At 41.1% G+C, this 12,372-nt stretch overlaps 1 long non-coding RNA gene across 2 annotated transcripts; it reads right to left on the bottom strand.

Annotated features, from left to right (window-relative positions):
- Positions 1-5,385: 5,385 nt before the first annotated feature.
- LOC113018333 (uncharacterized) lies at positions 5,386-10,525 on the bottom strand. Of its 2 annotated transcripts, none has more exons than XR_013900803.1 (9): positions 10,188-10,525; positions 9,271-9,391; positions 8,818-8,900; positions 8,315-8,516; positions 8,054-8,203; positions 7,741-7,884; positions 6,888-7,643; positions 6,680-6,790; positions 5,386-6,194 (listed from the first exon to the last, which is right to left on the bottom strand). It is a non-coding gene; the product is annotated as an uncharacterized LOC113018333 (long non-coding RNA). The 2 variants fall into 2 exon arrangements; XR_013900802.1 differs by lacking the exon at positions 5,386-6,194 and having other exon boundaries at positions 6,321-6,790; positions 6,888-7,382; positions 7,466-7,643.
- Positions 10,526-12,372: the final 1,847 nt, after the last annotated feature.

Below are 12,372 nucleotides of genomic sequence, written 5' to 3'. Positions count from 1 at the left end.
ATGTTCTCCTAAAGCTGCCTCTTTTGCGATCTTATCTGCGAAAGCATTCCCTAATGCAACTGGATCTTTCCCTCGGGTATGTGCTGCACATTTACAAACGGCAATTCTACTGGGTAACAACACTGCATCCAGCAGATTTTGCAAGAGTTTGGCATGTTCTACAGCTTTCCTTGTTGAGGTTATCATACCTTGTCTTGCCCACTGTGCTGCAAAGAAATGTAATGTAGCGAATGCATACTGACTATCAGTGTATATTGTCACATCTTGTTTCTCTGCAGCTTTACACGCTTCCGTTAAAGCTACTATCTCTACTGCTTGAGCAGACATAGAACATGTTAGTTGTCCTGCACAAATAACTTTCTCACCATCTACTACAGCAAAACCTGTTTTAGCCTGTCCCTCTGCTGTTTTAAAACTTGAACCATCAACAAACCAAACCTTTCCCTCACTTAGTGGCACATCCGTTAAGTCATCCCTCGGTTTACACTCCTTCTCAACGTGTTCTCTACACTCATGAGGAGTGCCCTCGTCCTCTGTTGGCAAAAGGGTTGACGGATTTAGAATTGTGCACCGCCTTATGGTAATGTGTGGTTGTGATAGTAAGAGTGACATCAAAGACAAATGTCTTGCAGGTGACAGAAATGTCATTTTAGTCTGCAGTAGTAAAACATCCACCTCGTGTGGAACTAACAGTGTCAAAGGGTGAAATAAAACTATTTCCCCAGAACATTGAACAGCCTGAGCTGCTGCACACACTGATCTCACACACGGAGGTAAAGCACAAGCAACTGGATCTAACCTTTTAGAATAGTAAGCTACTGGCTTCATTTTTCCCCCGCTGTCTTGTGCTAACATTGAAGTCATAAAATGTCCTTTGCAGTCAACTGTTTGGACAAATGGCTTTTTATAATCAGGCAATCCTAACACAGTCGCACTCGTCAACAGTTGTTTCAACGTGCAGAATGCCTGCTCTCCCTCTGGAGTCCAAATTAGACTATCTGACATAGCTAAGGACTCACTGTACATCATGTCTAACAGTGGTTGACTTACTTCAGCAAAATTTGGTACCCATGAACGACAATAATTAGTCAGTCCTAGAAATTGCATCATATGTTTCTTTGTCACTGGCCTAGGAGCTGCTAAAATAGCTGCTTTCCTTTCTGGGTGTATGCTTTTTCCTGCTGAACTAAGCTGGTGACCTAGGAATTTCACCTCTTCCTGTACCCACTGTAACTTTGAAAGCGATGCTTTATTTCCTGTTTTTGCCAAATGTGTCAACAGTGCTATAGACGTAGTTTTACAATTTTGTTCTGAGTCAGACGCTATCAAAATATCATCCACATAAACTAGGATCTGTGAATGGGATGGTATCATGAAATCAGACAGACAATTAGTTATTGCTTGCATGAAAAGGGTCGGACTGTCACAAAAACCTTGCGGTAATCTAGTGTAGGTATATTTTTTACCTTGGTATGTAAATCCAAACCAACCTTGTGAATTCTCATGCACTGGTATGGAAAAGAAAGCGTTACTCAGATCTACCACTGTGAAATATGTCATCTCTGGTCTTATCTGATTTAACAAGGAATGAGGGTCTGGGACACATGGTGCAATACTTTCTACAGCTTGATTTACAGCCCTCAAGTCTTGAACCATACGCCACGATTGAGAATCAGCTTTTTTTACTGGAAAAATGGGCGTGTTACATGCTGCATTTGGGGCTTCTACCAGTATCCCTGCTTCAATCATGTCTTCTATTACAGGCTTAATCCCTACTTCTGCATCTGGTTTAAGTGGATACTGTTTCACTCTAGGTCTATATGAGGTTTTAGGCTTTATTACTACTGGGTTTGCTGTTTTCATTAACCCTACATCAGTCTTTCCTTTTGACCACAAAATGTCTGGAATCTGTTTAAGCTCAGGGTGATCATTTAGATCTACCATGTGTCATTCTGCTGTTTCATTCTCACTTCCCTTTAAGTGTGTCTGAGGTGTTGCATGTGTCACCCACCCCAGCTTCTTACGGAAGATACTGCTATGCATGTTTGTTTCCCATCCCCCTCCACATGGCTGCCATACATTTGTGTGCTCTCCCTGCTCCACTAAAAATGCTAAATCTTCCCACTCAGCTGTGCTACACTTAGTTAGTGGAACATGTGGCACCTTTCCTTTGAAGAGTTGTCGAGCTGCTTCAGAAATTATCACACTGCATCCTGCCATTTGTTTACCATCAGTATATACAGCTTTTACAGTAATTCTTTGAGGACCCAGTTTCATTACTTTGTCAGTGTAAGCATCATCAAGTCCTGGTGTTGTTTTAAACCTAAGTGTGATGTGCATCTCATCTGGCTCCTGTCTATCATAGCCCTCAGCTAATCTCTCCTCAGCTGTGGTCAACATTTTACAGTTTATCTGATCTAGCCTGGAAGTTGACAGGTCAAGCGTCCAATAGTAATGTACATCGCTACTGCCCTGATGAACCATTGCTTCTGCAGTTTCTCCTTTTCCTGCAGTTATCATTCCAACAGCCGTGGGAATGATTGAGATTCCAAGTTTTACCATCATGTCTCTACCCAAAAGGTTCACAGGGCATGTTGGACACATCACTACTGAGCCCTGAGCTGTCTCTCCAGTGGATGGATCTCTGATCCATACTGGCTTAGAGATCCTATGTTGATCTAACTGTCCGTTTGCAGATTTTACATAAATGACACCGTTTGAGGGGTTTATTCCTGACACATGGTCCCTCAGGACGGTTTTATCTGCTCCTGAGTCACATAAAAACTGTATAGTTTTTCCCTGCACTGTTAATGTGCGAAAGGGTTTCACTTCTTTCCCTGATAAATTCAACAAAACCTCAGTCAAATCTATGGTTCGGGGCACTGATTGTTTTTTGTGGCAGTCTGATGGGGTGTTTAAACATGCATGTGTATTGACAGTGGCAGCAGATACTAGTCATTTATTATATGAGGGGTTACGTGGGCCTGGTCGTCTGTACTCCTCACGTAGGTCCTCAAGGCAGTCTCTAATGAAATGACCTATTTTCCCACAGTTGTAACACCTTTCATCCCTTCTCTTTCGTTCTCCTCTAGCCCTCCAATTACCTCCATCTCCTCTACCTTTGCTTTGTCTAGTCTGCCCCTGAAAAAGTACCTGAGACTCTTCATCAACATAAAATGTGGCAGCATTCACTGTATTTTGCAATTTTTTCTTTTTACTTTTAATCACATCCTGTGCATGCCTTGCCCAATTCATGCATTGAGTAACTCCATCTGTGGTGTGATTTACATTTTGCTTTCTAATAAAATCTGATCTGCATCCACTCCAAAATGCGGGTTTGCAACCTCTACCATAGGGTAAGTGCTCACCTCATGGATTGGATCAGGAGAAAAACTTGCTTCATCTTCATACTCTGGGGCTGAAACACCATATGTTTTTTTGTGTTGTGTCAGGGATGGATATGTGGTTGTAACATTCGTGTTCACTTTCTTTCCTTTCTGTCTCCTCTCTTGCCTAGTCTGTCTTGGACTCAATGCTGCTCCTAATGCCTCTCCATATTCATCCTTTAATCTGTCCTCCACTTCTGCCTCTGCTCTCTCACGCTCTTCTCTGGCTCTTCTTTCTGCTAACATTCTTGCTCTTTCTAATGCTTTTCTACGGTGTTGTTCTAAAGTAGTTGCAGTGGATTGAGCTGTAGTTTCATCCTCAGTTTTCACAACTACTGCTTGCAATATTGCTCTTTTAACATTCTGTGCTTCTCTCCTCTTCTGAGCCTGCTCCAGCCACAACTTAGCAACTGCTAACTGCAATTCCTTCCTCCGCTTCGCTTTCCCTGTTTTACCTGCTACACTTACAGCTATTCTTTCTACCAGCATTTTACACTGAACTTCCACTAATGTCCCTTCAAATCCATATTTCTTGCGCCAACAACCTATATACTGCGTGCTGCCTGGTGAAAATTTCTCCATAAATTTTACATCCCCTTCTAAGGCAGACTTCTAAGGCAGACACATTTTATTCCCCATTATGACAATTCTCTCAAGTTTACGGTAGGCAACGCCTTACTCCAAAATCCAGGCTATGTGTACACAACAGGTCACAGAATTACGTTAACACCGCTTTAGGTTTCCTTCTGTGTTGCTGCGTTCACTTTACTGGCACTCATACACACGTACGTTCATTCACACTGTTTATAGGCCTGTAACTTCTGTTGAAAGCTCTCAAACACCCCAAATGGCGGAGAATTCAACCTTCGGACACTCTCCACGCCCCCAAACGGCGGAGAAGCCTGCGTCTCTCTCACGCAGCTAGAGCGCTCCCGGACTCACGTTTAACGCACAGCCCGTAGCCGCTAGCAGAGTGAAGCTGACCCCCCACCCACTTGAAACGTAAAGGCAAATAGGCGGAGCGGTTAGTGCTACGTTTGTGCAGATTTGTGCAGGTAAAATTAGCGTTTGTGCTGCTACGGTTTCCGAGATATTAAACTTTATTTTATAGGTCATTCAAAGGTCACCATCCCCCCAGACTGCTCCAAAACAAACCAAAATGGTCTACTTTTTTAGTGCTACGTTTGTGCAGATTTGTGCAGGTAAAATTAGCGTTTGTGCTCCTATGATTTGAGATATCCTGTTATGGTTTACTGCTGAAAAATGTCTTTTTCAAATGACCTTTCACTTTGTGTGTTCACTTGTTCAATAAAGTTCTGTTAAAAAAAACCCTCTTGTTGTATTTAATAAGCTAAATTTGTAATAAGTGTATTTTTTTTTAAACTTCAATTTCTTTACTTCAATCACTTTTTGTTCATGAAACCACGATGCAAATGCTTGAGTATTTATTTTTTTTAGAGTGGATTAAAAAAACTTTATTGAAAACTACATTTGAACATTTTACACTCCCATGAACACTTTTTGAGAAACGAACAAGCTAGCAGTCTTTTGCATCAAATACACATTTTCTGGCAGAAAAAACTATTTTTTGGCATTACTGTGTCTGAAGGATTCTTAGAACAGCGTTCATCTGATTTCTGAACAAGGTAAGCTTACATTTAAAATACTGAGGTTTTAGTTACTGAGTTAATACATGATATAGCTAACTGTCTGGATCAAAAGGATTTTTTTTCAATGTTAAACATTTTCAAAAATGTCCAAGAAAAAAAGTTTCTAAAGCACTTTAAAACATGTAGTACACTGGACTAAAGTGCTGTACAGTACATGGGTTAAATACTCAGACTCAATTTAATAAACTCACAAATTCAATAGCTCCATCTTAAAAACAATAATTCCACAAAATATGAAAGTGTAGATTGGTGGAGAACTTGGGGGAGGGGTTGCTCCTGGCTGTATATATAGTTCAGAAATCACGTTTTGCTCCATCATAATCAGTGTGTTGTTTTTTTTTTTTAGATGCCCCGAAAGCCATCTGTAGACAAGGTTTCCATTTTTGCAGTTCTTTGCAATTCAAAAGAGGCCATAGTCCAAAATGGCAAAATAGCCACTCCAGCTGCATCAGTCTGGAAAGAGCTGAGTCAGCAGCTAGAAGACAAGATGTCAGCAAAGGCCCTGTACACTTTTGTGAAGCTAAATAGACACAACATCTGGTCAGCTTTGGAAATCAGTGATCAGGAAAGTAATAGTGAAGGAGAGTTAGATTCACATTGCATTTCTCCTGGACAAGAAAACTGTCAAGCTTTTGAACTAGAAGTCCCTTTTGAGGACTGGGTTAAATTTATTCCTGAAAAGGTTGAATACAATGACAAGTTTTCTCCTACCCAAAAAAGGGAATACACAATTTTGAAACCTGGCACTTGGACTCATATCATCAACGATCTTATATGGAAGAAGATCAAAAATACATGTACACTTGTGTTCCGTAGAGCAAAGGTCCATCCAACTGTCACCAATAAATATCTGGACATCAGAGGCGACTGTAAGGAGTGTCATGGCCAGTTAGAAATGTCATGTGACAGACAGCCAGCAATTAATAGTCCAATGGTGCTCCAGTGTTTCATGAGAAATACAGATTTCTCCCTGCACACTGGCCACTCCAAGTGGTTCATGTCTGGAAACCTGCGTGAACAGATCGCTAAAGAGCTGTGTGAGGGCAGAATGGAACCAGCTGTATGGAGGTCAGCGAGGGCAGCAGATCTGATGGATGTTGGAGATCCTGAGCCAAGCCACCTTCCAAATTTGGCCACTCTGCGAAAAGCCAAACAAGAGAGAAAAGACTTGGAATTAGGAGATAAGGACCCCATTGCATCTCTGCAATTGTTAAAATATAGTGTTCCTCACAGTGACGCATCCGAGATATTGGACTGGACAAGTTTTTCTGTCACTACTGGAGTCAAACACAGATGCATGTTTATAAGACATTGTCAAAAAAATCTCCCCCAACTGTGTGTTTTGATGCAACCGGTTCAGTTGTGAAAAAACTGCTGAGACCAAATGGCAAATCTGGCCATATCTTCCTTTATCAAGGTATTCTGAAAGAAAACAATTGCCCCAGTGTCCCAGTGGTGCAAATGCTGTCAGAGAAACATGATGTTAATGCCATCGCAAACTGGTTGACAGAATGGATTCGTGCAGGTGCACCTGTGCCAAAGGAAGCTGTGAGTGACTTTTCTCTGGCAATTCTGGGAGCTCTGGTCAAGGCTTTCACTCCTCATCCTGATCTGAAGTCCTACCTTAATGAATGCTTTCATGTCCTTCTTGGAACCCAGTCTGCCAAACTCCCCCCTTGTTATATCAGGGTTGATGTTGCGCACTGCATCAAGATGATATGCCAGTGGGACTGCCTGAAGAAGAAAACACATCGTGTTAAAGATTTCTTTGTCAGGTCATTAGCAAAACTTCTTCAGTCTCAATGTTTGGACCATGCAAAACAGCTCCTACATGCTATCACTGTTGTGGCCCTCAGTGAGGCAGAAGGTGATGACAGTTCTGGAGCCCCTCTTCCTTCAGAAAGGTGCAAGAAATACTTGAAAGCCCAAATTGCTCAAGACTCCATCATCATTCCAGATGAACAGACGGAGGAAAGTGAGAGAGTGGATTCAGTGGATGAGATCCAGACTGACCTACGACAGTGGGTAACAGAAATATGTGAGGAGAGCAGGTCACTTGCTGCAGCAAACGGGGATAGAGATAATATTCACTTTCTCCCTGAGATTATTCCTCATATAATAAGACTGGCAAGTTACTTGCCACTCTGGACAGGAATAATGGTCCCTCTCTTCCAAAGCACCAGCATCACAGCAAGTTCAGCCACTGTTGAAGCTGAGTTCAAAAACATAAAACATGGCCTTTTCAAACATGACAACTTGCCTCTTCGAGTCGATCGCTTCATTGCTCGTCATCTTTCATTCATCGAGGGAAATATGCGGATTTGTTCTGCAAAAGAAAAGGTCAAAGATGAGGCAACAGTGGGATCACTGAAAGTCACAGATGCCAATTCTGGATCCATGACGACTCACAATGCAGAAGACAAAATAAAAATGGATGCCCCGTTTGTGGGATCTGATGCTGCCACAAACATTCTTCCGGCTGATGGGGATGCAGTTGAGAACTGGAGGGGCCTAGCTGTTCCACCCAAAAAAAGGAAGAGGACTTCCTACCTCTCTTCATGTACCGAATGGCTCCATGCAGATGAAACTTTTGGGGCCAAAAGAGTGAAAGTGGGATTATTAAAAAATGGAAACCTCCATCAGCCTATTAGATTAGGGGAATCGACAATCTCTGTGCTCAATACCTGTGCATTTGATGCATTTTTTCAGTGCTTATGTTGTGCCTTCTGTGACAGCTCCACATTTCAAAATGCTGTTCTGAAAGACAGTGAAAACCCAGTCCTGCAGCTGGTGAAAGCCATTGCCACAGATGGTGTGACCCAACAAACCTACAGGAGGAGAGCAGAGCTGCTTAGTGTAATGTTTGAAGCTGTCTCGTTGAGGTCTGCTGCGATCCAAATCGATGCTCAGTGCAATATCTCCGCTGTAATTGCTAAGACAATGAGGAACATCTCAAGTGTTTATTTTACCAAACACTGCTCCTCACAGCACTGCTACCTCAGCAAAGGGATGACAAGGGAAGTGCCATTTGTTTCTCCTGCCATCTCTGTCCTCAAAGAGTCTGGTATGGCTCATCTTGGCACGGCTGTGGAAGCAGGACTTGGCCTACCTGAGTCTACCTGCCTCAGGCCACTCTCCAATCCATCTCTGTGTCCATCAGAATTCAAAACAGAAGACAGCACCACAGGAAATGAGCTCTGTGCAGGGACAGTTACTCACAGCTACAACATTGGAGATATCGTGTGGATTGATACTGACCTTGCAAACCAAACAGAATTTCCACTGAATGAATTTCCCTCCAACCTGGTTCTCCAAGGAAAGTCGTTCACTTTGAGGGCATTAATTGCTTTCCATGGAAAGATGACCACTGATGGTTTGGGGCATTACACTGCATACTGCAGGAGAGCTCCATGTGTGTGGGAGTGCTATGATGACCTGGGAAATGGAGTGACAGGAGCATCTGAAAAGAAAAAAATACAACCCCATGCTGTGTTATACACAGTATAATGAGTGCTGCCTGCATTTTTCTGTTTTATTTGGTTCATTACAGTTACATGTGTTCAAATGGCTAGTGTGTGTTATCAGTAAGTTCAGTTTTGCACATAAAGTTAAAGTTCTAAATTAAAAATCTTTTAACACTCTTTTCTTTGTCAGTCTGATGCATATTTGCTTTTACACACCCAGTCACCTTCACCCGTAGCCTTGAAAGTAACCGTTCCATTTTTCTGTCAATAATTTTCCTGTATTTGTTTTGTGTTTACCTGGTGGCTTAAGTCAGGGGTCAGCATCCTTTTCATTTCAAAGGGCCCCTTTTCCCCCTGCTGCTACAAAACCTGTCTAGAGCCTAAAAAAAGAAAGAGCCTATAAATATCTAGAAAATGAGTTGTTGTATCTGGTAAGCTATGGAAATGTAAATAAAAATGCTTATTTTTAGATTTGATAAGACAATGAATCATCAAAGCTTTATAACGGAAAAAAGTATTTGTTAAAATGAAGCCAGCTATGTGAGTCCTTTCCATAATAATTGAAAATTAGGAAAGATGGGCAACCAACTTGAAAATTACAGTAAACAGATTTGAACCTAAGAAACAAATCACTTTTAAAAGCCTTGTACATTCAGTGAATAGTCAATGCAGATATTTCATTAAAAAAAAAAAAAAAACTGTTAACAGAACCCTTTCTTGTTGTCTTTATAATAAAAAAAAATGACTTACTTGGTCTTATAAGAGCCACAGTGGAGGGGCCGGAGAGCCACATGTTGCTTTAGAGCCGCAGGTTGAAGATCCCTCGCCTGGGTGCTGTGGAATATTCAGTTTTCTACACGTAGGTAACAACCTATCAAAGCAAACACTTAATTTTTTCTGAGACAGCTACATTAATAATAATGAACATATATAATTCAAAACAAAATCATAGAGGCCAACTGGGTATGTAAAAAATAATAATAATTTAGGTATACGTGAATCACTTCACATGAAACTCAGTTTTGCCACAGAAAAAATAAAAACTTTAGCCTACCTTGTGTACGTTTCTGCACTAGTAACAAAAGAAATATCAACCTTTCCGCTGAATAAATTGTGTTCCTAAAGTGTAAACTAATAAAAGTTAATATGCAGCAAGCCTAGAAAAAGTGCAAAACTCCACAGCTGCTGAAACTCACTGCCACAGACACTGGTGTTATACAGCGTAGGCCGTAATAATTAAAATCATTATATCTCAGATACTGTAGCAGCACAAACGCTAATTTTACCTGCACAAATCAGCACAAACGTAGCACTAAAAAAGTAGACCATTTTGGTTTGTTTTGGAGCAGTCTGGGGGGATGGTGACCTTTGAATGACCTATAAAATAAAGTTTAATATCTCGGAAACCGTAGCAGCACAAACGCTAATTTTACCTGCACAAATCTGCACAAACGTAGCACTAACCGCTCCGCCTATTTGCCTTTACGTTTCAAGTGGGTGGGGGGTCAGCTTCACTCTGCTGTAGCCGCTCTATTGTTTTGGGTCCACGTGCGCTCTCGTGACCAGCGCTCTCCCGGACTCAAACGTTTCACGTAGAATCACGGTGACGCGTTTCTAGGATCCCACATTCATTCACACGGTTATAGAGACGCTCTCTGATTGCTTACCGTTGTGTTGCGTTTCGTTCACAGGAGAGTCCTAGAATCCCGTCAGTCGCCGTCCACGAGGGGAGTTCAGACGCTATTCCACCGGCCTGGTCGCGAATTTAACACTCCAGGGCTTTGTCAGGCGTCCTAACGGCCTGGTTGTCGACAGTCTGCGGCGTGTCCTCTCTCTCCTCAGTGTGCGGCGAAATTCTTGGAATCCGGCTTCGAAGGACCAATTAATGTTGGGTCTAAACTCAGACCCCGCTGTATCCAGGACTTATTCCCATGAAAGAAAAGCAAGGCAACAATGTTCGATCGATTTCTTGCGCAAGGGAGGCCTCTCATCTGTGACCAGCACGTTGAAATGACCACACTGGTGGCCTCCTCTCGCCGCCTTTTATTGACAAACTTCAAACAATAGTTTATAAAACACCTCCCCCTGCAACCCCTTTTGGTTACATAGACAAGGACTGTATGTAAGTGTGTGTGTGTGTGTGTGTGTTTGTGTTGATCAAAGGGTCATAAAACCTAAAAGCAGGAACAACATCCTTGGTCATAAAGAGGGTAGTCTTCCCCCACACCCAATGTATGGTTTACCAAAGATAACACAGTGAAACTATACAAAGGGTAGGAAGCTCTACCAAACATCAAACAGATCTTCAAAAGGACGTTCCTGTGATAAAACACTTCAACCTTGCACCCAGAACCTCGAGAATCTGGGTATGGGAGGAAAGAAAGAATTCCTTTCACAGGGTTAAAAACAATGGACAAATGGTACATATAAAAATGACAAATGTTTAACTATTTAATCTAACATTATCTTTCCAAAGGAATTTAGAAATATACGAGTCTAGAGATCTGAACCAATCTTGTGATGGCTTATTTGGGATCATTGAAAATAAATAGTTTATTTTTGGCAAGACCATCATTTTTATAGCGGCAACCCTTCCCATGAGTGATATGGGTAGAGATTTCTATCTAGCCAGATCGCCTTCTACTGTCTTTAAAAGCGGGATGTGGTTTAATTTAGTTAATTCTGAAAGCTTAGGAGAGACATTAATACCTAAATATTTTATATTTCCCACATTGCAGTGGGGAAGGAGAAGAATTATGGAAGGAGCAATTAATCGGAAGAACTGTTGATTTTGACCAGTTAATTGAATAATCTGAAACTTTTGAAAACGAGTTTATCAATGCAATTACCCCAGAGACATTGGTTTGTGAGTTTTGGAGAAAAAGTAACACATCATCTGCATAAAGGTTGATTTTATGTTCTATATTCTTACATTTTATGCCCTTAATTACTGAATTCTGTCTAAATGCTGCTGCTAGTGGCTCAATAAAAATTGCAAACAATGAAGGGGAGAGTGGGCATCCCTGTCTGGTGCCCCTCAGAAGACAGAAGAAGAAGGATGTCTGGTCATTTGTTCTGACACAAGCTGTTGGGGAATTATATAATATTTTTAACCAGTTTATGAAAGAGGATCCAAAACCAAATTTGTGTAAAGTTGCAAATAGAAATTTCCAGTTACTCTGTCAAATGCTTTTTCTGCATCTAAAGAAAATATTATGGTTTCTAGGTTTTTACTGTATGAGTAGTCTATTAAATTAAGTAATCTACGTGTATTTGTTGATGAGTGCCGACCTTTTATGAAAGCAGTTTGGTCAGGATGAATTAAAAGGGGGGTTATTTTCTCTAATCTCTTTGAGAGAGCTTTGCAGATTATTTTAAGGTCTACATTAATAAGGGATATTGGACGATAGCTTGAAGGAAATACAGGGTCTTTGCCTGGTTTTTGTAAGAGACTGATATTTGCAGAGTTCATATTTGGTGGTAGTCTGCCATTTTCTTTGATTTCCTGCAACATCCTGTGAAAAACTGGTGCCAGAATTGTCCAGAATTCTTTGTAAAAATCTGTTGGAAAACCGTCTGGACCTGGAGCCTTATTATTGGGCATACTTATCAGAGCTTCCTGGAATTCACCTGGCGTCAGTGGCGAATCCAGTGCCATTGCTTGGGTGTCTAATAATTTTGGAAGAGTTATGTAGTCGAGAAATTGATCAATTTCGTTTTTAGGTGGGTTTATTTGTGGTGTATATAAAGTTTCATAGAAATCCCTAAAAAATATGTTTATTTTTTTAAGATCATATATTGTATTCCCAGATAAATCTTTAACAGCACATATAGTTGTTTGTTCTTTATTGA

The sequence above is a fragment of the Astatotilapia calliptera genome, chromosome 12 (assembly GCF_964374335.1).
Source record: "Astatotilapia calliptera chromosome 12, fAstCal68.1, whole genome shotgun sequence".
NCBI lineage: Eukaryota > Metazoa > Chordata > Actinopteri > Cichliformes > Cichlidae > Astatotilapia > Astatotilapia calliptera.
This window is presented reverse-complemented; position numbering and strand designations above follow the sequence as displayed.